Source organism: Schistocerca nitens, chromosome 7, assembly GCF_023898315.1.
Source record: "Schistocerca nitens isolate TAMUIC-IGC-003100 chromosome 7, iqSchNite1.1, whole genome shotgun sequence".
Lineage (NCBI taxonomy): Eukaryota > Metazoa > Arthropoda > Insecta > Orthoptera > Acrididae > Schistocerca > Schistocerca nitens.
This window is the reverse complement of record NC_064620.1, coordinates 363,747,344-363,772,579: the sequence shown is the minus strand read 5'-3', so window position 1 is coordinate 363,772,579 and position 25,236 is coordinate 363,747,344. Positions and strand designations below refer to the sequence as shown.

Here is a 25,236-nt window from a genome sequence, read left to right as displayed (position 1 = left end):
TTCCGACTTTGATAAAGGTCGGATTGTAGCCTATCGCGATTGCGGTTTATCGTATCGCGACATTGCTGCTCGCGTTGGTCGAGATCCAATGACTGTTCGCAGAATGTCGAGATGACAGGCATCTTATCCGCATCGCTGTAACGGATAGTGCAGCCACGTCTCGATCCCTGAGTCAACAGATGGGGACGTTTGCAGGACAACAACCATCTGCACGAACAGTTCGACGACGTTTGCAGCAGCATGGACTATCAGCTCGGAGACGATGGCTGCGGTTATCTTTGACGCTGCATCATAGACAGGAGCGTCTGTGATGGTGTACTCAACGACGAACCTGGGTTGAAGTGGACTGCTTCCCTGTCTAGCACATTCTCTAGATCTCTCGCCAATTGAAAACGTCTGGTCAATGGTGGCCGAGCAACTAGATCGTCACAATACGCCAGTCACTACTCTTGATGAACTGTGGTATCGTGTTGAAGCTGCATGGGCAGCTGTACACGCCATCCAAGCTCTGTTTGACTCAATGCCCAGGCGTGTGAAGGTCGTTATTACGGCCAGAGGTGGTTGTTCTGGGTACTGATTTGTCAGAATCTATGAACCCAAATTGCGTGAAAAAGTAATCACATGTCAGTTATAGTGTAATATATTTGTCCATTGAATACCCATTTATCATCTGCATTTCTTCTTGGTGTAGCAATTTTAATGGCCAGTAGTGCAGTTGACGAGTAAGGAACGTTGTTTTCATTCGAGTCCAGTAAGACTGACAAAACCAGTGAAGCACCCGGAAGGCGTGGTCGAAGATCAGTGTAACTTCGTACGCTTACACACCGTCGGCGGGCATGTAAATAAATTACAGCGGCAGTTCTTGTGACAATGAAACGACCAGCGAAGTGCATTAGTGTTTGTCATGTTTCGTGTTGCTGTCATGCCTGGTAGAGAGTATGAGTAAGTTTCGCGAACATTGATAGATGTTGAGTGATTACTGTGAAGGATCTGGAGATCCGCACACTCGTGTGACACATCGTTATCAGCACCTGATAGTGAGTGCAAGGGACTTCACTGTGGATCCGCATTTGGCCGACTGGCCGAATCGTGCCGTATACAGTTTTGTGGGGCATTCCGATGCGACAGTGGCCCAATGTTGAACTGCATGGGAATGTGACGGCAGTTATACTCGTTAAGGTTCCGCTCGACCACGCCTACTCACCACCACATAGTGCACGAAGCAAATTCTAACTCCTTCACTGTGCGCTTTGCCATTCAAGAACAAACAACGGTCTCCCTGCAATATTCTGAGACGTGCCGCACCACTGATTGGAGAGTAGCGGCTGATAGAAAATTATCATTCCCTGTGTAACCTCCCACTGACACCGCAAAATAAAACGTTGCGTTTGGAGTGATGCCATAGATTTCTGTCGAATGGCGTCCCACTGCGTTCAGCGATGAATCGTGCTTCTTTTTACCCCAGATGACCATCATTGGTGAACATGGTGCAACCCAGGGAGAGGTCCCGTTCTTTTAATGTTTAGGAGAGACAGCGATATTAATCCTGACGTTACATTGGGAGTGGGGTGGGGGGAGGGAGAGGAGGCATCAGGTATAGGATCAGGTCACAGCTGGTAGTGACTGACGGACGTCTGACAACACAACGGTACGTCACACACACAGCCTGCGTCCTCGAGTATTACCTCTCACGCTACAGAATCAAAGTGCCATTTTTCAACAGGACAATGCTCATCCATACCTGTGTAATGTGGGTGCTTTTTCTAGGATTGAGAACAAATGTGTAAGTTGATATGACATGTTTAATGTCGCAAATTTTAGCACAAAAAGTACAGCTTTTACACAGTTTTCAATTTGACGGCATAAAAACAGCGTAATGGATAACGCATCTCGCCGACATCAAAAAATGAAATAATCCTATATACACTCCGTCTTCAGGCCATGAGTGGCCTACCGGGACCATCCGACCGCCGTGTCATCCTCAGTGGAGGATGCAGATAGGAGGGCCGTGGGGTCAGCACACCGCTCTCCCGGTCGTAATGATGGTATTCTTGACCGAAGCCGCTACTATTCGGTCGAGTAGCTCCTCTATTGGCATCACGAGGCTGAGTGCACCCCGAAAAAAAAAAACAGCGCATGGCGGCCTGGATGGTCACCCATCCAAGAACTGACCACGCCCGACAGCGCTTAACTTCGGTGATCTCACGGGAACCGGTGTATTCACTGCGGCAAGGCCGTTGCCCAAGCCTATATACAACACTATTAAATATGAACTCCATGAAAGAACAATAATCATAAGCACAATAACATGAAAAATGGTTCAAATGGCTCTGAGCACTAAGGGACTTAACATCTGAGATCATCAGTCCCCTACAACTTCCAACTACTTAAACCTAGCTAACCTAAGGACACCACACACATCCATGTCCGAGGCAATATGTGTGATATATCTAACACAGCATGATTCGGGACGACGTGATCCCATTATGAAGTTCTTAAAATTATAAACGCCATTAGGCACAGACATCGTAATTCCCGCTGGACCTTAACTCTCTCTCGAACCATTATGTACTAGAGTAAATAGAGCTCTGTAGGAGTGTTAAGGACCACTGGTAATTACAAAATTGCACAACGATATGTATAATGGAGAGTCTTATATGTGACGCTCAGGCGCCTAGTCTCATCAAGGCCATCATCTATGATACTGCTCTTGCGTCTCCAGCTAAAACATACACTATAAAATCTCGCCAGCAATTGTCTCCTATCCTCGAAACCCACATTATGACGATCTCTCGCCTAGTGTTCTTCAGTTCTCCTCTCTTCCCACTCCCTCTCTCTCTCTCTCTCTCTCTCTCTCTCTCTCTCTCTGGGCATGGCCATGAATGAGTTTGGTCAGCTCATGTACTTCTTCTGCCCAATGAAATTATTTTTCAACATCTTCCTTAACTTTTGTGTGCCGCCAACAATCCCCATGGATGAAAGACCACTCACAACTGCCGAAACAGAGATAACTAAAAAGCATACCTGGCTTGGAGAGTTATGTGTCTTCAATCAAGTGTTGACATACCATTCTGAGTCGAATGGATGTGTCCGTTGATCGTCCCCGCCTTGAAAAGCTCCTATACGTCTGCGAAGGTTTGCTTTCACTCCAGCTTAGCTGTTGTGTTCACGAAATGCAAATTGTGTCAAGTATATAAATATAGCAGGAAGAGAACCGCTATATAAGTTTGTCAAACATGGTTAGCAATAGCTATGGCAAAAATTAGTGGTAATACAGATTAGTAACAATTCACAATGATTTATTAAGATAAACTTTACACTATGGAACCTTATTGAATGGAAATAATTATGAAAAATCCGCCTCGACTGCACAAACTACCTGGTGTTTACCTAGGTTTCAGCGTTGGTAACCACGCCTCCTTCAGAACAAATATAAAACAGCTTGCCTAAATAGGCATAGTCAAAGGCTAAAATCAACACCTACAGCGGCAAGACCCCATAAAATTTTTTTTACAAGTACACGGTACATTTGTACCAAGTCAATAATATTACCTATCTCAATCCTGTGTGTGCCGTCTCGCCTCAGCCAACATACGATGGTCACAGGGTCTCCACCGAACTGAAGCACCGCAGGCTGCTCACATGTGCGGCTATCGAAATCACTGCGCATGCGCGCGGCCAGGAAACCCTCTTCTTATGCATGGGAGCGGGATTACTAAGTTAACACGGATCGGTACCTAACTGATTGCCAAAAGTTGTCGCACAAATAGCAAATTGAGCAAATGATAAAAGGGATGATGCGTGAATTAAGACGTATTTAATGGCAGCGCACGGAAGGTATATCAGCCACAAGCTAATATGGAGGCCCTAGAGTTAGGTAGAAATTACAACTCAACTAAAAAGATAGCTATGTTAAGGACGTTATTGTTAACGTATAAAAAGGCACTAACAATATCTGCAGCAGAAACAACCACAGTCGCTACATCGCCATAATACGAAAATACCAAGCGGCCGACCAGGCCGTAATCAGAAGACGTTAAAGATTTATAACATACCTTGAATCCATGACCTTATAATTACACAGAAGCCAACGAAGATACATAAAATACCTCCTAAAAGCGCGCAGAAATAGGAAAACGCAAATGGTGTTCTTCTTGGCTAACCAAACCCTCAACACAGTAGGAGGGAAAACGTACCAAAATGGGGAAGGGGGGGGGGGAGGTTTCGTCACCATCATTGAACAATCAACATCGTGCCCGTGCATCAACCAGCTTCCACGTCATGTAACTTAACGTGAAGAATTAAGTAAGGGATCGAAACCTTCAAAGAAATTTCTGTTTTTTAATTGGATCTGACCGCTAAGGACATCGTCTTTGGCATACTGCAGGTGTTTAAAAATCTGCGTTTCCTCTAAGATGTCCAATTTTAACCCTTAACTTCAGCATGAAGCAACTCAATATTAGACGGAGGACTCGGCGCATGAGCCACTTGTATAAGGTGTTCTGCATAAGTGGAACCCCTCGTGGCATCACCGCTTCTACTGGGGAAGTGCTCTTTATATCTAGTCATGACAGCTCGGCCTGTCTGACCTATATAAAATTTCGGACAGTCACCGTAAGCTATTTTATACACTCCAGACTGAGACAGTTTATCATCTGTGATCTGCAACGAGTGGATTAAATTCTTCTGCAGATTATTGTTGGTGGAAAAGGCTACTCTAAAGTTACAGGATTTGTAACTAACATTACCTACAAAAGGGATAGATACTGTTACCATCGGTTTGTCATTTACTAGATCTCCTAATGTGGAAGCCGTACCATTATTTTTATTTATTTTCTTATTGTAAAAACGTCTTACCATTTGCGAACTATAGCCATTATTTCTAGCGATAGTTTCCAGTGTGACCAATTCGGTTTCTAGCGCCTCCGGTGACAGGGGGATGGATAGCTGTAGCTCGATATATACTCGAATGGAAAAAGGCCATCTTATGGGCATGCGGATGCGCCGAATCTACAGAAATGATATTATCAGAGTATGTGTCTTTCCGTTATATATTAAACTCAATACGGCTATCCACCACCGTCAACGAGAGATCCAAATAGTTCAAGGACCTTGTCAAGGATTCCTTCACAAGTGTAAAACTGATGTTATCATGAAACTCATTGAAGATAGAAAAAATGAGATCTACATCATTTTGAGTACCGTTAACGACAAACAAAATGTCGTCAATGTACCTAATATAAAATTCTATTTTACTCAAAATCTCTCTACCACTGGCAAAGAGATAAAATCCCAGCAAGGGAGCTTCCCTAAACCAATCCAAACGGTTGCGAATACATTCTATCATTAAAGGTAAAATAATTATATTTCAGGAAAATCCGTAGCAACATCATTAACTCATCAATTTCTTTATGCGATAGTCTCTTATAATGACGTAAATTACCCTCTAGTATCTGGAGGGTCTAGTCAACCGGTACGTTCGTATACAGACTTGTTGTATCGAAAGAGACAAGTTTAGATTCTTCAGAACAGGTTACATTCCCCAAAAGCGTGGCTAATTCAATAGAATTTTTGACTGTATAGCTTTTACTAAAAACAAAATTATCTTTAATTTTACTATGCAAGCATTTAGCCAATTTATGATAGGCGCTCCCTGTGCTGTCGACAATTGGGCGGATTGGGTGATTTAATTTATGGACCTTGAACAGCTTCTCAAAAATGCTGGCTTAGGGTTCATGTTGATAAGTCCCCTTTTTTCGAAATTCATGTATTAAATTTTTGGTATTTTGAAGTCCGTTTCGAATTTCTTTTTGAAGTGTAGCGGTGGGGTCGTTTTCGAGTATGATTATCCCGTTCTCATTGAAAAAGGCTTCCGTTTTTCCTATATACTCTTTCTTTGTAGCTATAACTATAGAGTTCCCCTTATCAGATTTAGTAATACGTAAGTATAGAGTTCCCCTTATCAGATTTAGTAATACGTAACTATAGAGTTCCCCTTATCAGATTTAGTAATAACAGCATCATTCTGTATTAGTTTTTGGTTTATATTTTTTAAAAACTTCCGAGTGTTATCTTTTTGACTGTGATGTGAAACTTTACTCATAATTTTACAAGCCTCCTAAGCCAAACGAGTTTGTTTATTTTTAGGCGTTTTAGCATATTATAAACCGAGTTTCAAATCCACTATTACATTTTCTAACGCAAACTTACGATTGCTGACGTGCTGCAATGCTGAAAGTTCTTATTGAATGGAATGAACATTCTAATGAGTATAGAATATGAATTGAGAGTAAATCGAAGAAAAACGACAGTAATGAGAAGTAGCAGAAATGAGAACAGCGAGAAACTTAATATCATAACTGGTGATCATGAGGTAGATGAAGTTAAGGAATTCTTCCTCCTAGACAGCAAAAGAACTCATGACGGACAGAGCAAAGAGGACATAAAAAGGAGACTAGCACTGGCAAAAAGGGCATCCCCGGCCAAGAGAAGTCTATTAGTATCAAACATAAGTCTTAACTCTAGGAAGAAATTTCTGAAAATGCACGTTTGCAGCACAGCATTTTATGAGAGTGAGACATGGACTGTGGGAAAAACGAAAGAGAATAGAAGCATTTGAGATATGATGTTACAGAAGAATGATGAAAATTAGGTGGACTGATGAGGGAAGAAATGAGGGGGTTCTGCGAAGAATCGTAAAGGGATATGTGGAAAACACTGAAGAGAAGAAGGGACAGGATGATATGACATCTGTTGTGAGATCAAGAAATAATTTCCATGGTACTAGAGGGAGCTGCAGAGGGTGAAAACTGTAGAGGAAGACAGTAATTTGGGAGCAACCAGTAGATAACTGACGACGTATGTTGTTAGTGCTACTGTGAGATGTCGAGGTTGGCACAGGAGAGGAGGTTGTGGCAGGCTGCATCAAACGAGTCACGAGAATGATGACTCAAAAAGAAAAGTCGTGAATGACGACTATCGTTATTTATACAAATTCCCGTTTAGCTCTTCTTGGCGGCGACTGTAGGTTAGACGTAAGCCACTCACGGAAACCTGGTCCTATGGAACTCTAGTATTCTTGAAGTACCGAATGACTAGAGGTTTGAGGGTAGGTGGAAGCGTAACATAGTTCCCACTGTGTGTGCCGTCTCTGGGTGGCGAATTTAACTATGTTACGCCTGAGTCGCAGACGCCTCAGCGCTTTTGTATGTAGGGTGCGTCCCATATGTTCTGGAGGACACAGCACTACCAGTATAGGTCTGGGTCGACTACCAGTCCGTTATCGCTGCGGACATACAATACATGGTGTGGGAAGGGAAGCGCCCTGTTGCTTTCCTCAGCTCCAAACTGCTCAGGTGTTCACCAGTTCCGGTGCTGGATTGGGCTATCGTGTCTAGGCAGCAGGCTAAACATCTTATCTGGCAGATCTGCTGCATCTTTTATCCACGGCTATTTCTTGTAGCAGATCTTTATTTTTGGCTTCATTTGCCCGATTAAGTTTTAATCCTGCTCATTAGAACACAGTTAAAATAACTACAGAATTTTTATTTTCTGGCTTTTCAGGGATAATTCCAGGGAGGATCGGAAAGTAGGCACAATAATTTTATTTCATCCCCTGTTATTGTAGCTGGAATGTTGAAATTTCACGACGATATAGTTTGTTGTGCTGCAGAGGGTATTTTGTTTTCTCTGCAGCTCTAGCGAGATAAGCGTGAATTACAGAACAAACATGACGCGCATGTTACTGTCGTCAGCTTGTGAAGAGCAGCGAAGTACGGTTCGATACTTGTGAGTAAAAGGGCGTAGAATGAGTGAAATTCAGAGGGACTTGTGGGAACAGCTGTGTGGAGGGTAGCTATGTCCCCAGTAGTGTGTATTCTTCCAAGAGTGTCGTGTAAACCTTAATGACACCCCACGCTCCACGCGGCTGGCACTAGATGCAAGCATGCAGAATGTCGGAGCCATTGAGGCAGCAATTTTGAACGACCGGCGTGTCCAGCTGCGAACTTTATCGTAACAGTTCAGCATTTTCTATGGTGCGGTGTCTGATACTGATCGTGACATGTTGAAACTCGTGAAGTTAGTGCTCACTGGGCGCCCAAGGTCCCGACAGACAATCACAAGGGCCAACGTATGATGAAAGCTTGGATCACTTACCATGTTACGCCGCAGAATGGTACGACTTTCTGAATGGAATCGTCACTGGTGATGGGTTGTGGGTGTATCACTATACTCCCGAAACCAAGCAGGGCCCTGTGAAGTGGAAACATGCTGGTTCCTCAGGAAGTGCTGGATATATGTTTTATTTGTATTTGTGTACAATCAGTCTGCTATGAAAGTGCTTTTCACAGTGTTCCGGGAAATGCATGGTTTGTTTTTGGTGGGCTTTGGTGAACATGGGACACTGTGCTTGCTGCAGCCTACATTAAACTTTGGTTAAGTTGCGTTATGTTCTTCGTGACATTTGCTCAAATGGTTCAAATGGCTCTAAGCAGTATGGGACTTAACATATGAGGACATCAGTCCCTTAGACTTAGAACTACTTAAACCTAACTAACCTAAGGACATTGCACATGCCCGAGGCAGGATTCGAACGTGCGACTGTAGCAGCCGCGTGGTTCCGGACTGAAGCGCCTAGAACCGCTCGGTGACGTTTGTCACAAATGTCACAACATTATTGCTCATGAAGTCAAACTTCTTCGTCACAATGCTCCTTTTCATGAGAAAATCACCGAATTCGGGTGAGAGGTGCTCCAGCGTCCACCATACAGTCCAGACCTCGCAAAGTTGGACTTTCACCTGTTTGGTCCCATGAAGAAATTCCTGGCTGGCCAATACTTTGCGACAGATGCGAAAGTGAAATCACCCAGTCTGCAGACGGCTCTACTCCAACCAAAAGGACTTTTACGAACAGGACGTATTAAACTGGTACCACAATGGGAGAAATGTGTTGAGAACGTTGGTAACTATGTAGAAAAGTAGGTAAAACATGTAAGTTTATCTGTGATTTTGTTACCTATTAACCTTTTTGGTAGTGAAATTATTGTGCGCTACTTCCTGATCTTCTCTTGTATTTCACTTCCCCCTAATACTATTCTTCATAAGTTAAATTTAAGCACCATTACTTGCAATAGCAAACGTTTTCAGATTTCAGCACCGCTGTCTCTTTGCAGAAGGCATTATGCAGCTCGGAAATAGGTATCGCATTTCATTTAACAGGCTTCCTCAATTTTGGCTACGGGCGCTAAATCATGCATCACACTTTTGTTTCTGGTTAAAACTTTGCTACACGCCATTAATTACTTCTGCGACTGTCAAGCTGAAAGGTAATGGTAATGAATGATAACGCTAATTGAAGGAATTATGGGTGATATACAAACGATGATTTTACTCTTTCTTGGCCTATCTGTGCGTCGAAGAACAGAAGCACTGGTTTGGAAGAGAACATAATATGTGAAGTGTTGAACTTAATAATAGGCGCAACAGAAGGAAAGAAGTCGTTTAACACGGAAGATGTGCTCAGATTGGACAAAAACATAGCAGGGATGCAGCTGTGATATTTTTGAAAGTCTCTGTCAGAGCTCTCTCTTGATTTTAGGAGATTCTGATTAGTCTAAATTAGGATGGCTAGACGGGTATTGAACCTCGCTCATTCCGCATGACAGTTCACTGTCTTCAACAGTGCAATATCCCTCTCAATAAAAATATTGCTCCATAGTCATCTTGTAGAATAATAGAGGATCGCCCGCATCTCGTGGTCGTGCGGTAGCGTTCTCGCTTCCCACGCCCGGGTTCCCGGGTTCGATTCCCGGCGGGGTCAGGGATTTTCTCTGCCTCGTGGTGGCTGGGTGTTGTGTGCTGTCCTTAGGTTAGTTAGGTTTAAGTAGTTCTAAGTTCTAGGGGACTTATGACCACAGCAGTTGAGTCCCATAGTGCTCAGAGCCATTTGAATAGAGGATCGTTGGCATCATTAATGGAGGGAGTGCTGGATATAAGTTTTATTTGTATTCGTGTACAATCAGTAGGTTACTTGCAGTTAGTGGACAGAATTTAAATTTTGCGACATTAGGTGTTGGAATATGCCAGACAATACGAAACAAATGTCATGAAGCAAGCCTCATGTTCAATATATATGGAGGGATATATGGTGGGCAGTCCATTACTGAGGAGAACCTGGGCGCCTGGCGTAATTGCCAAAACTGTGACCCATCCCTTATCAATTGGAGGACCATTCTTTATTTTTTTCTATACATATTTAACATATTTTAATTGTGTAAATAACTATAACATAAATGAAGCGCAACGAAACTGACTGAGATTTGATACAAGAATTGTATGGGTTAAACTGTGATCAGCAAAGAATGTTTAAGATTTTCATTGCTTTATAACATTTGTCAGATTTTCATTCGCACAAGAGGAAAACAAAATACCTAATGCATAAGTAAGCCCTACTCTCAGTGGTATTATGACATTAGATGCCCAAGCAGTGTGGCCTATGACCATTTGCAGAACATGTGTTTGTTACACACGGGTTCCCAGGTAGATGCCGTGTTTCTTGACTTCCGCAAGGCGTTCGACACAGTTCCCCACAGTCGTTTAATGAACAAAACAAGAGCATATGGACTATCAGACGAATTGTGTGATTGGATTGAAGAGTTCCTAGATAACAGAACGCAGCATGTCATTCTCAATGGAGAGAAGTCTTCCAAAGTAAGAGTGATTTCAGGTGTGTCGCAGGGAAGTGTCGTAGGACCGCTGCTATTCACAACATACATAAATGACCTTGTGGATAACATCGGAAGTTCACTGAGGCTTTTTGCGGATGATGCTGTGGTGTATCGAGAGGTTGTAACAATGGAAAATTGTACTGAAATGCAGGAGGATTTGCAACGAATTGACGCATGGTGCAGGGAATGGCAATTGAATCTCAATGTAGACAATTGTAAAGTGCTGCGAATACACAGAAAGGATTCTTTATCATTTAGCTACAATATAGCAGGTCAACAACTGGAAGCAGTTAATTCCATAAATTATCTGGGAGTACGCATTAGGAGTGATTTAAAATGGAATGATTATATAAAGTTGATCGTTGGTAAAGCAGATACCAGACTGAGATTCATTGGAAGAATCCTAAGGAAACGCAATCCGAAAACGGAGGAAGTAGGTTACAGTACTCTTGTCCGCCCACTGCTTGAATATTGCTCACCAGTGTGGGATCCGTACCAGATAGGGTTGATAGAAGAGATAGAGAAGATCCAGCGGAGAGCAGAGCGCTTCATTACGGGATGATTTAGTAATCGCGAAAGCGTTCCGGAGATGATAGAAAAACTCCAGTGGAAGACTCTGCAGGAGAGACGCTCAGTAGCTCGGTACGGGCTTTTGTTGAAGTTTCGAGAACATACCTTCACCGAGGAGTCAAGCAGTATATTACTCCCTCCTACGTATATCTCGCGAAGAGACCATGAGGATAAAATCAGAGAGATTAGAGCCCACACAGAGGAATACCGACAATCCTTCCTTCCACGAACAATACGAGACTGGAATAGAAGGGAGAACCGATAGAGGTACCCAAAGTACCTTCCGCCACAAACCGTCAGGTGGCTTGCGGAATATGGATGTAGATGTAGAAGTGTTCAACATAGATGAGCAGTACATGATTGTCTATAACCACAACGACTAACGACTCCCCCAATATTATTAATCACTCACAGAAGGATTACTCTTGAATCCTTTTTTCTGTACACATCAGATTTCCCCAACTGAAACGTGGGAGCTGACAGAGGACTGGCTTATGGGGCGAGTGAAATGCACATGCCTTCCACCTCTTTTTCGTATTTGCTCCAGAGTCGTGTCGCGTTCAGTCATCAGACAGCATAAATTGGCACAATCAGAAGCCTTCGGACAAGTTTCCTGTCTGCTTCAGTACCCGCTCGCCAACCTGTGACATTATATGGGTGCGCACAAAAGGGTTGCAGGTTTCCTCTGTAGTGGAAAACAGCGTGAGGCAGCTTGAACCAGCGTGGATAATATCCCTTTGTTGTCAAATGAGGCCGCACACAATGGCAGCTGGTTGGCAGCTCAGACTGGCGCAGGCCTCTTGCCTGCTGAGGAGCCAGAATGTACGAGACATTCTTTGCCACTTTCGGCGCGCCCGTTAACGACGTGCTGTGTTGACAGAAGCGGGTCGCATGCCCTGCAATTTTTCTCCAATGATTTTACAGGAACTATTCGGTAAAAATTTAAAATTTACGTTACTTTTAGTTCTATATGTCAGCTTCTTGGTGAAGTTCCCAACATCTCAATAAGGGTCATACTCATTGTGATATTTGCATTTCAGTAAGACATTGAGCAAAATTCGAGAAGTTTGCAATAAAAAAAGAAGTCGCTGTGATTATTCGTCTGGTACATATTACACTATATGTTTCTGCATAAGAAATGTAGCTATCATACTGGATTTTATTTGGACAATGGAGGAGATCTCCATTTACCTCCAATCTCTAGAAAATGGATTTTCTGTAGCGCCTTCACTTCCGATCGCAAACGCGAAAGAATGAAGTATTCATAACATTCCTCATATATCCTAAACTGGTCGAGATATCGAAACGAGATTCCAGCAAATGACAGCACAAAGGAGAGGGTATTTTGCCAAATGGTTAGCAAACAGAACTTTCTTATCTACCCTGATATTCCAAAAGCTATAGCTGTTCTTTATTTATTTGTTTTAATTATTTTTTCCAATACAGTACTGTGATTTATTAAGAGTCGTCGATAGCTAGCGAAAATTGAATTGGCTTATATTACTCCAAACCGACACAAAGAGCTTTACATAAGCCATTGACATCTCTGGTCGCCAACTGCTTGTTTAATACAACACTGTTTCAGGATTGTGTCGTAATAGCTACTGCTAGGTGAGTCGGTGAAAATTGTTCTGTTTCGGCAAAAGAAGCAAAATTAAAGCTGTAGACAACAGAAATGTGCCGTTATTGATAAATGAGAGATGTAAAGATAAATGAGAAAAAGTTAACAGTTCAGACAAAAGTAAATCGCCAATTCTGCTGCAGTTTTGGTGGAATCCCATAACCCATAACCCATCGTATTTTTAATATTGAACGACTCGAATGGAAACTTACCAAAGAAATTCGTCTTGTTATTCATCTAAGAAACACGAATACACTTTGCAGCAAATAGTGAACCATATTCTTGTTCCCATCACCATTCAGAAAGAAGTGGTGAACATCTTCACTTTAATTATCTTTTGAAGTGTTGTATCTATTTGTAATCTATTTTAACCTTAATGAGAAGTGTCAAGCGGTTCACTAAGTAATGTCGATCGTGTTTCCCTAACCTTATTATCCACAGATAAACAGGCATCAAATTTGTTATTTCAATAAAACACTGCTGCATTTTTGCTGCACCGAGGAACTGATTCATAAAATTCTTTTGTAACCCTGAAGCTGTGCACACACTGTCTTGCAGAACCGTTGTGAACTGTTCGTCAAAGTCAGTGTCACTGATGAATTTAAAGATATTTGTAGTACGAAGATACCCTCGCTCATTGTGTTCACAGATAGGAACGGAAAGATGTTATGCTGTTTGCTGTCTTTTTTCATATATCAAAGATTACTGAAGTTAGTCGCCCATGGCGCAGGGGTAGCGTCTTTGATTAGTAACGCAAAAAGTCCTCGGTCTTGGGTTTGACCCAGCCGCTGCTTACATTTTGAATAAAAATTACCAGCTATGACGGCCGAAGAATTCCGGCACATGGAATCACCCTTCTTCCGTCAACGGCCTCGTCAAAGAAAGCGGAGGACGATCAGAGTTTCAGGGCACTCTCTTCGGTGTGGGAAACTGGCCTTAAAAGGCGGAAGAATCAGCAATGATCAATGGTATGAAGATGCAGAAGGCAATAGAAACCACTGCGTTAAGGACACGTAACATGTAACCACAGGACAAGTGTCCTGTAATTGAAAACTATTGCGATGATTTCTATGTTACAAGGTTGTTGACTAGTCCCCCATTCGATTATTGTGCGTTCCTTTTCGGTCCTCTCTCGTATTATCCCTGGAAAGGCAGAAACGAAACATTGCTCTAATGGCTAGTATTGAAACTTAAATCGGCAGATGAGGCCAAAAATAAAGATCTGCTATAAGAAATAGCCGTGGACAAGAGTTGTAGTAAGTGGGCCAGGTGAGACGCTTAGCCTGCTGCGTAGACATGATAGGCCCACTTAAGACTGGAAACGGAAAACACCTGAGCAGTTTGGACCCGAGGAAATGAGCAGAGCACTTCCACCATCCTTATCTATTGTACACTCCTGGAAATGGAAAAAAGAACACATTGACACCGGTGTGTCAGACCCACCATACTTGCTCCGGACACTGCGAGAGGGCTGTACAAGCAATGATCACACGCACGGCACAGCGGACACACCAGGAACCGCGGTGTTGGCCGTCGAATGGCGCTAGCTGCGCAGCATTTGTGCACCGCCGCCGTCAGTGTCAGCCAGTTTGCCGTGGCATACGGAGCTCCATCGCAGTCTTTAACACTGGTAGCATGCCGCGACAGCGTGGACGTGAACCGTATGTGCAGTTGACGGACTTTGAGCGAGGGCGTATAGTGGGCATGCGGGAGGCCGGGTGGACGTACCGCCGAATTGCTCAACACGTGGGGCGTGAGGTCTCCACAGTACATCGATGTTGTCGCCAGTGGTCGGCGGAAGGTGCACGTGCCCGTCGACCTGGGACCGGACCGCAGCGACGCACGGATGCACGCCAAGACCGTAGGATCCTACGCAGTGCCGTAGGGGACCGCACCGCCACTTCCCAGCAAATTAGGGACACTGTTGCTCCTGGGGTATCGGCGAGGACCATTCGCAACCGTCTCCATGAAGCTGGGCTACGGTCCCGCACACCGTTAGGCCGTCTTCCGCCCACGCCCCAACATCGTGCAGCCCGCCTCCAGTGGTGTCGCGACAGGCGTGAATGGAGGGACGAATGGAGACGTGTCGTCTTCAGCGATGAGAGTCGCTTCTGCCTTGGTGCCAATGATGGTCGTATGCGTGTTTGGCGCCGTGCAGGTGAGCGCCACAATCAGGACTGCATACGACCGAGGCACACAGGGCCAACACCCGGCATCATGGTGTGGGGAGCGATCTCCTACACTGGCCGTACACCACTGGTGATCGTGTAGGGGACACTGAATAGTGCGCGGTACATCCAAACCGTCATCGAACCCATCGTTCTACCATTCCTAGACCGGCAAGGGAACTTGCTGTTCCAACAGGACAATGCACGTCCGCATGTATCCCGTGCCACCCAACGTGCTCCAGAAGGTGTAAGTCAACTACCCTGGCCAGCAAGATCTCCGGATCTGTCCCCCATTGAGCATGTTTGGGACTGGATGAAGCGTCGTCTCACGCGGTCTGCACGTCCAGCACGAACGCTGGTCCAACTGAGGCGCCAGGTGGAAATGGCATGGCAAGCCGTTCCACAGGACTACATCCAGCATCTCTACGATCGTCTCCATGGGAGAATAGCAGCCTGCATTGCTGCGAAAGGTGGATATACACTGTACTAGTGCCGCCATTGTGCATGCTCTGTTGCCTGTGTCTATGTGCCTGTGGTTCTGTCAGTGTGATCATGTGATGTATCTGACCCCAGGAATGTGTCAATAAAGTTTCCCCTTCCTGGGACAATGAATTCACGGTGTTCTTATTTCAATTTCCGGGAGTGTATTTATCTCACACAAACAGCTCCTAATTGGACATCCACCTGCCAAACGTGGATCTCTGGGAGTGGACTGTCAAGGGGGATGTGACCACGGGAAAAAGATGGAATAACCAACGAAAGGATGAAGTGCTGCGAACTTTCCTTGACAGGATTGTTCTCAGATTCGACAACTAACGAACGACATGAAAAATAGTTCAGGTATATGCGCCGATGTCAGAAGCAGAAGATGAACAGATAGAGGAAGTATTCGAGGAAAGGGTAATTCACCATATAATAAAAACCTCGCCCGAACAGGCCTTGAAGACCTAACGTTACCGACTGGCCGCCGTTTCATCCTCAGCCCACAGGTGTCACTGAAAGTGGATATGGAGGAGCATGTGGTCAGCACACCGCTCTCCCGGCCGTTTACCTTACGAGGCCGGAGCCGCTACTTCTCAGTCAAGTAGCTCCTCAGTTTGCCTCACAAGGGCAATTCAGCATATAATGGGAGATGAAAACCAATACTAATGGCGGATTAGAATGTGGTTGTAGGGGAGGGAATAGAAGAAAGGGTTATGAGAGAATATGGGCTTCTTAGGAGGACTGTAGTAGTATAAACGCTAATAGAGTTCTGCTGTAAATTTTTGAGATGGTAATACTTTGTTCAAGAATCACAAGAGGAGGTATACACGCAAAAGTCCCGGAGATACTGGAAGGTTCGAGTTGGGTTTCATCGTGGTCGGTCGGATAGAGATTGTGAAATCAGATATTACAGGAGCAGATATAGAGTTAGATCACAAGATGAAGAGTAGCCTGATGTTAAAGAGAATTATCTGGAAGAGCTAGTGTGGAGAGAAGAGGGCTACCGGAGTACTGAGGAATAACGAGAAGAGTCTGAAAGACGTTAAACATGTGGATACTGCTATAAGAAATGCTACAGTAGACAGTTCACTTGAAGTCCGCCCCCGGTAGATGAGTGGTCAGCGCGACAGAATGTCAATCCTAAGGGCCCAGGTTCGATTCCCGGCTGGGTCGGAGATTTTCTCCGCTCAGGGAATGGGTGTTGTGTTGTCCTAATCATTATCATTTCATCCCCATCGACGCGCAAGTCGCCGAATTGGCGTTCATATCGAAAGACTTGCACCCGGCGAGCGGTCTACCCGACGGGAGGCCTTAGTCACACGACATTTTATTTAGTTCAGTTGAAGAGGAATGGACATTATAAAAACGACAGTTACAGATTCTGAACATACGTATAAGGAAGGTAATTACGAAGAAACCTTTGGGTAATGGAAGAAATTCCGCAACTGATCGATCAAAGAAAGAAGTACCAAAATGCTCAGGGAAGTACAGGAATTCAGCAACATAAATCACTTAGGAATGAAATAAATAGGAAGTGCACGCAAGCCAGGGCTAAATGATTGCAGAAAAATGTGAACTCGAAAAAGAAATGACCGTCGGAAGGACTGATTCGACATACAGAAAAGTTAAACAAGTATTGGAGAAATGAAAATCAGGATAGTAATAGATTGCAATAGGAATTCCACTGTTAAATGAAGACAAGGGAGCGATAGGTGAAAAGAGCATACTGAAGGCCCCTATGAGGTAGACTACTTGTCTGACGACGGGATAGAAGAAGAAAGTGGAGTTGATTTGGCAGATATAGGGGATCCAGTATTGGAGTCATAATTCGAAAGAGATTTCGATGACTTGAGATCAAATAAGGCAGGAGGGACAGGTAACATTCCCGACTGATAAAATTACAATTAGTGTGTAGAATATATAACACAGACGAAGTACCATGAGACTTTCGGAAAAACTTCATTCACACAATTCCGAACGCTGCAAGGGCCGAAAAGTACGAGAATTGCAATATTGTGGTACAACCAGCTTAATAGCTAATGCATCCACGCAACTGACAGCAGAAGAATCAAAAGCAGATTGAAGATCTGTTAGATGAAGATCAGTTAGCCTTTACGAAAGGCAGAGGCACCTGAGAGACGGTTCTGACGTTGCGTTTGATAATGGAAGCAAGACTGAAGAGAAATCGACACGTTCAGATAATTCTACGACCTAGAAAAAGCGTTCGACAATGTAAAATGGAGCAAGATGTCCAAAATTCTGAGAGAATAGAAAAAGACCAGTGATATATATTATGTACAGTAACCAACAAGGAACAATAAGACTGGGTGACCAACAACGAAGTGGTCGGATTGAGAAGAGTGTAATACAGGGATGCTACGTTTCGTCTCTACTGTTCAGTCTACACATCGAAGAAGCTATGATGGAAATAAGAAAAAAGATTCAAATGGCTCTGAGCACTATGGGACTTGACATCTGAAGTCATCAGTGCCCTAGACTTAGAACTACTTAAACCTAACTAATCTAATGACATCACACACATCCATGCACGAGGCAGGATTCGAACCTGCAACCGTAGCAGCAGCGCGGTTCCAGACTGAAGCGCCTAGGCCTAGAACCGCTCGCCCACAACGGCCGGCAGAAAGAGTCAAGTGTGGGATTAAAATTCGGGGTGAAACGATATCAATGATAACATCTGTTGAACGGAATGAGCAATCTTATGAGTATGGAATATGGAAGAGTAAACAGGGAAAAGATCAAAATAATCAGAAGCAGCAGAAATGAGAGTAGCGACAAATTTAACATGAGAATTGGTGATCAAGAAGTAGACGAAGATTCAGCTACCTTGCAAGAGAAATGACACTTGATGGACGAAGCAAGGGAAAATAAAAACAGACTAGTATAGGAAAAATTTGCATTCTTGGTGAAAAGAAGTCTATCAGTATCAAACATAGATCTTAATTCGAGGAAGAAATTTCTGAGAATGTACATTGAATTGTATGGAAATGAATCATGGATATTGGGAAAATCGGAACAGAAGAGAATCGAAGTGTTTGAAATGTGGTGCTACAGAAGAATGTTGAATAAGGAGGTTCTCCCCAGAATCGCTGAATAAAAGAACATGTGGAAAACAGGGAAAAGAAGAAGGGTCAGTATGATAGCACATTTGTCAAGAGATCGGGGAGTAACCTCTATGCTACTACAGGGAGGTGTATATGGCAAGAACTGTAGCAGAGAATGCATTACATCCAGCAAATAATTGACATGGGGTGCAAGTGCTACCCTGAGGTGAAGGTATTGGCTCAGGAGGGGAACAGCAATTTGTGGCGGGCCGCATCAAACCAGTGAGACTACTGATGACCCAAACAAAAAAACAGTACGAGTCCCAGCCGTTCCTTATTGAAGATATACTGGGCTACACTATTTCCTTGGAACTGTAACAGAATTGGCAATTAATTTTCATCCAACTTTTGACACTTATTTTCTCCACAGAAGTGTCATCAGTGGTGAGTTCTGAGTAATACATACGGTACATTTATCTAGATCTCACGTTAAATTTTTATTATTTTGCCGAAGCACAATATAAATTGAACACAGAGATAACTATCAAAACAAAGGCGTGAACCCATTGTGGTCGCAGGTGAAGCGCGCAAACAGTGCCGGAAATCCACGATCGGACTAATGTGCGAAAGGCAGATGCGTGGGTAAGGACTACCGCTCAACCTTGTTCTTCCAATTTTAGAAAAACAGTTTGGTAAAAAATATTTGTATCCTCGCTGCGAACCGTGATAATAATCTATCTCCCCGTTTACGAAATGTGTGTGTGAATTCCTAAGGGACCAAACTACTTAGGTCATCGGTCCCTAGACTTACACCCTACTTAAACTAACTTATGCTAAAAACAACACACACACACACACACACATGCCCGAAGGAGGACTCGAACCTCCGGCGGAAGGGGCCGCGCAGTCCGTGACAGGACGCCTGAAACCGCGCGGCCACTCCGCTCGGCTTTCCGTTTACGCCTATAATCAATAACCTTCTTCAATTTCTGTTGTAGTTTACCAAAAGAAGCAACATTTAACATGGTAACTAGAAAAATGTATCGTATGCGATACGCAATGTTGGTGAAACTTCCCTGAAGAAAAGTCAAATAAAAATTAATCGTCAGTACTGTTACAATTCGATGGGAATCCTGTAACACAGTGTAACTTTAATAATGAACAGCTGTGCCTGGAAGTTACCAAAGGATTTTTTCTCTACACTTCAGTTACCTTTGACATGTGAAGGACAGCAAATAGCGTATCATGTTTCCATTTCTATGCTTGGACAGATTTTTAAATTCGTCAGTGATACTGACATTTCCGAACAGCTCGCAAACTTTTGCAAATCGTCAGTATGTTTATAGCTTGGGTGTTATGGAAGAGTTTTGTTAGGTCTAATCTGCAGTAAAAATTCGGCATTGTTCAGTCTGAAATAACAAATCTGATGCCTGTTTATCTGTGGATAACAAGGTTACGGAAACATGACTGACATTACTTTACGAGCCACTTGAGACTACTCATTAAGATTAAAATAGATTATAATTGTGTATAATCTATATTTACCATTTCACTACTTTATTATGAATGCGGATAGGAACAAAAATTTGGTACACTCGTTATTGCGAGTTGTATTCGTATTTCTTACATGAATAACAGGGAGAAATTCCTTTGGTAAGTTTCGATTCGAGTCATTCGGCATTAACAATATGATGGGTATTGGATTCCAGCATAATTGAAACAGAATTGGCGATTTATTTTTGTCTGAATTGTTAATCTTTCTTCATTTGAAATAGCATGATCATTTATAAGTGACTGCTACATTTCTCTTGTTGACAGCTTTAATATTGTTTCTTTTGCTAAAACGCACTATAATTTGCACAAACTCACGTTGCAGTTGCTATTACGAGAGAATCCTGACACACAATGTTTTATTAAACAAGCTGTTGGCGTCCAGAGAGGTGAAAGATTAAGGGCAATAGACGTCCAGCTGTAGCAATAATTAGTTCTCTGCTGATGAATAATTAAACCTATTTGTTAAATTTTAATGTTACTCTATAGTAGTATTGTTCTTCACAATAATCAGAAAACACAAAAAATTCTTTAATTGTCTAAAATGTTATTGGATGACAGATATAATTGCTTTGCAGATTTTCATGGACGTTATATTGCTTGCGTTTGCTGACATAACAGCACTAAGCGGCTCTCAAATGACCTTCCTGTCGCCAGCAATTGCAGTTGCTCGTGACCTTTTTTCAACTGAAATTTCCACTCTAATTACCACTTTTTCCTTCTCTATTTCGTCCTATGTCAGCATTAATAATTCTTCATAAGCTGCAAGAGATACGTATTTCAGGAAGAAATTTAACGTGGGGTAATTTTTCTCAGCCATTCAAGTATCCAATTAATTCCTCATGGCCAGTATTCAGTCACGTCGAATTTTTTAAAGGATATCATATTCACCCCTTGCGGGTTTGGGGGTAAGAATAGGCCCGTGGTATTCCTGCCTGTCGTAAGAGGCGACCAAAAGTAGTCTCAAACGTTTCAGCCCTTATGTAATGGTCCCCTCTTGGGTTTGACCTCCATATTTCAAAATTATTCCGAAGAGCGAGCCAATTTGGGAAGGGCGCCTAACTTGGTGCATTGTGTCCATCGTGCATTGAGACCTTTAGCCAGTTTATTCGTCGATGCATTGCAGTCCCGCTCAATCTCCATCTCTTGGGCGAGGATACACTCCTGGGTGCGATTTCCTCCATGCACTCTGCAGTGTCGCTTTCTGCTCTGACGACGACCATGGACGACTTGCCACCTAATATCCAGCACGGTAGCCAGTCTGTTGTGGTGGAACCGCCACGTACCCTGTTGGTTGTAGCCCCCTGACAGCACAGGGATCGCTCTACTGATGCCTGCGCCGTTAACTCCCCACGTATGCGAAGATGCCTATCCCCCTGAGGCAACGTGACTCCTAGAAATGGCCGTCCTGCCAGGTGGCCCTTCCTTTGGCTGGGTGGCGCCCATGGGGAGGGCCCTTGGTCGGAGTAGCTGGCGTCAGGGTGGACGACACACAATGAAGCGTGGCACATCTTCTCTTACTGGTGGCCAACCATCAGCAGTCTCTAAGCGTTCGAGGGCTCACTTTAATACGAACATGTATGACCCCAAATCGTTCCCCTCCTTGGCCACACCATGGGAGGAACGAAAGGCTATGAACGACAGCGAGGCGTATTCGCCCTGGTGTCATAGTCTGTACGAGAGCTGATGGGAAATCCTTCGTATCCATGAAGCCTCAGTTCTTTGTAAAGGATTTAGAGGACAAGTTCGGGGAGGTGGAGGGCTCGTCAAAAATGCGGTCTGGGTCAGTCTTGATAAAAACAGCATCCCGTAACACAGTCAAGGGGCATTACTCGCTGGTAAGAAGCTGGGGGATGTTTCTGTTACTATCAAGCCCCATAAAACCTTAAATATGGTCCACGGACCTTCTTTTACAGTCCGATGAAGAACTGCACGCCAACTTAGAGCGACGAGGTGTCCATTTCGTTCGGCGCGTCACCGGGGTCCGAAGGATAATCAGGTTGCCACCGGTGCCTTCATCTTGGCCTTCGAGGGTGACACATTACCTCAGAAGGTGAAGGTGATGTCAAGCCATATGTCAAACCATATATCCCTCCCCCGATGCGGTGCTTCAGGTGTAGGAAGTTCGGCCATATGTCTTCCGCTGTGCTTCCAGCCTCATATGTCGTGATTGTGGTTGTCCATCCCATCCTGATACTCCATGTTCCTTGTCTCCCATCTGTGTCAACTGCGGAGAGCACCATGCCCCTTGCTTGCTGGACTGTAAGATTGTACAGAAGGAACGGAAAATAATGGAATACAAGACTCTGGACCTAAATGGAAATTTGAACGGCTTCATCCTGTGTGCATGACGTCATCTTATGCCGCCACTGTCACTCCTGTTACAGCTCCATCCGTTGAACCACATACGGTCAGCACTCAGAGCCGAAGGACCACACCTGCCTCTTGATGGTGGGGGGGCACTTCTCTCCCTGTTGCTCCTGCACCACCTACCTCGGAGGCAGCACCAACAATCGGGAACACCAGTCCCCACTTCTAAGCTGGAGAAGCATTAATAGTCATCGGCTTCTCTCGCTAGGAAGGGATCCCTTGGGTCACTCCCTTCCCAGGTTCCTAACAGTGGCAAACCAGATACCTGCCAGGGGCCAAGGAAGCCCCAGGTAGCTGGTCATAGGGATTCGTGGTCCTCTTCAGTCCTGGAGACAGAATCAAAGAAGCCCTGCGAATTACCCACTGGCCTTCCACTCCCTGAAAGAGCGGTTGGAACATTGGAGCCTTTCATTTCAGATGCGCCACCCTGAATCGTACAATGCTCAGTTCAGTGAGTGGGAATTCCCAAGTGCCCTAGCTGCTTGCCCTGATACGGCTCCTGGGCCAGATTGCATCCACTGTCAGATGCTCAAACACCTCTAGGTGGACTGCCGGCAACGCTTCCTAGGCCTTTTCAACTATATTGGGTCGAGGGTGAGTTCCCGTCGCAATGGCGGGAATGCATGGTAATCCCCATGTTGAAACCTGCTGAGAGCCCACTGAAGGTGGACAGCTACCACCCCATTAGCCTCACCAACGTTCTTTGCAAGTTGCTCGAACGTATGGTGAGCTGGAGGTTTAGTTGTCTGCTTGAGTCTTGGGGCCTTCTGGCTCCGTCTCAGGGTGGGTTCCGTAAGGGCCGCTCTGCCACCGATAATCTGTTGTTCCTGGAGCCTGCCATCTGAAAGGGCCTTTGCCCGCCGTCAGCATCTGGTCGCCGTCTTTTTTGACATGTGGAAGGCATATTATATGACATGGCGACATCACATCCTCTCTATGCTTCATGGTTGGGATCTTCGGGGTCCGCTCCCGATTTTCAAATAAAATTTTCTGTCGCTTCGTTCCTTCTTCCTGCAAGTTGTGGCCTCCCATAGTTCCTCCCGAGTTCAGGAGAATGGGATACTGCAAGGATCTGCCTTAAGTGTCTGCCTCTTTTTAATTGCAATTAATGGGCTCGCTGCAGCGGTGGGAACGCCTGTCTCAGCTTCCTTGTATGCTGACGACTTCTGCCTATACTTTAGCTACACTGGTATTGCAGCTGCTGAACGGCAGCTGCAGGGCGCCATCCGCAAGGTGCAGTCTTCGGCTGTATCACGTGACTTCCAGTTTTCGGCTGCTAAGACCTGCATTATGCATTTCTGCCAGCAACGCACTGTTCACCCTGAGCCACGGCTTTTTCTTGACGGCAAACCTCTTGCTGTAGTGGAGACTCAACATTTTTGGGATTAACGCTTATCGTTGCTTGAGTCATACCAGCTGGGGTGCCGATCGGTCTACCCTTCTACGGCTGTACCAGACGTTAATTCAGTCCCACCTACATTATGGGAGCCTGGCTTATGGTTTGGCATCCCCTTCCACATTGTGGTTGCTGGACCCCATCCTACACAGCAGGATCCGACTCGCCACTGGAGCTTTCTGGACAAGCCCTGTCAATAGCATACCTGTGGAGGCAGGTGTCCCCCCATTACGGTTCCGGCGCCAACGATTGCTGGCCACTTATGCTACACATGTTTGTAGCTTACCCGGGCATCCCAATTATCGCCTCCCGTTCCCTCAGCCAGTCGTCCATATTCCGGAACGGGTGAACGATTGCGGTTCGCATCAGAGCTCTTCTCTCTGGGCTTGATGTTTTCCCTCTTCCACCTCTTTTCCGGGCCCCTCTGCATATATCCCCATGGCGTGTGCCCCGCCCATGCCTTTGGCTTGATTTGGCACAGGGCACTCAGTTCCTCCTGAGGCCCTCTGCCACTTCTTTCAATCCTTGTCACATTTCAAGACTCTGACGTTGTCTATACTGACGCTTCGATGGCTGCTGGTAGTGGCGGTTATGCTCTTACTTTAGGCGATCATTATGTACAACACTCATTGCCGGCTGGCTGCAGTGTTTTCACTGCCGAAGTGGTCGCCATCTCTCGCTCCCTAGAGTATTATCTGCTCCTGCTCAGCGGAGTCCTTCGTTATCTGAGCGGTTTATGAGTTAACAACCAGTGTTTCCCTCGCTCTCATCTGGTGATGGCTATCCAGGAGTCCCTCCATACTCTTGCCCATTGCAGCCACTCTGTGGTCCTTGTGTGACCCCAGGTCATGCTGGCATCCAGGGAAATGAGCGTGTTGACACGCTGGCCAAACATGCTGTCGGTGCACCAGCCTTGGAGATTGGTCCTTCGGACAGTGACCTCAGGTCAGTTTTGTGGCAGAAGGTACTTCGCACCTGGGGTGAAGAATGGCGCACCCTTCATTCACCCAACAAAATTCGGGCCATCAAGGAGGCTACCAGTGTGTGGCGCCCCTCCTTGTGGGTCTCTCGCAAGGAGTCTGTTTTCCTCTGCCAGTTCCCCGGTTCGATTCCCGGCGGGGTCAGGGATTTTCTCTGCCTCGTGATGACTGGGTGTTGTGTGATGTCCTTAGGTTAGTTAGGTTTAACTAGTTCTAAGTTCTAGGGGACTGATGACCATAGATGTTAAGTCCCATAGTGCTCAGAGCCATTTGAACCATTTTTCTTTCCTCTGACAGCTGCTCATTGG

At 44.8% G+C, this 25,236-nt stretch overlaps 1 protein-coding gene and 1 pseudogene across 1 annotated transcript in view; one reads left to right on the top strand and one right to left on the bottom strand.

The window, feature by feature from the left end:
- Positions 1-25,236, top strand: part of LOC126195640 (uncharacterized) — an 83,179-nt gene that overhangs the window by 4,576 nt on the left and 53,367 nt on the right. The gene's annotated exons all lie outside the window — the stretch shown is intronic.
- LOC126196058 (5S ribosomal RNA) lies at positions 2,125-2,242 on the bottom strand (annotated as a pseudogene).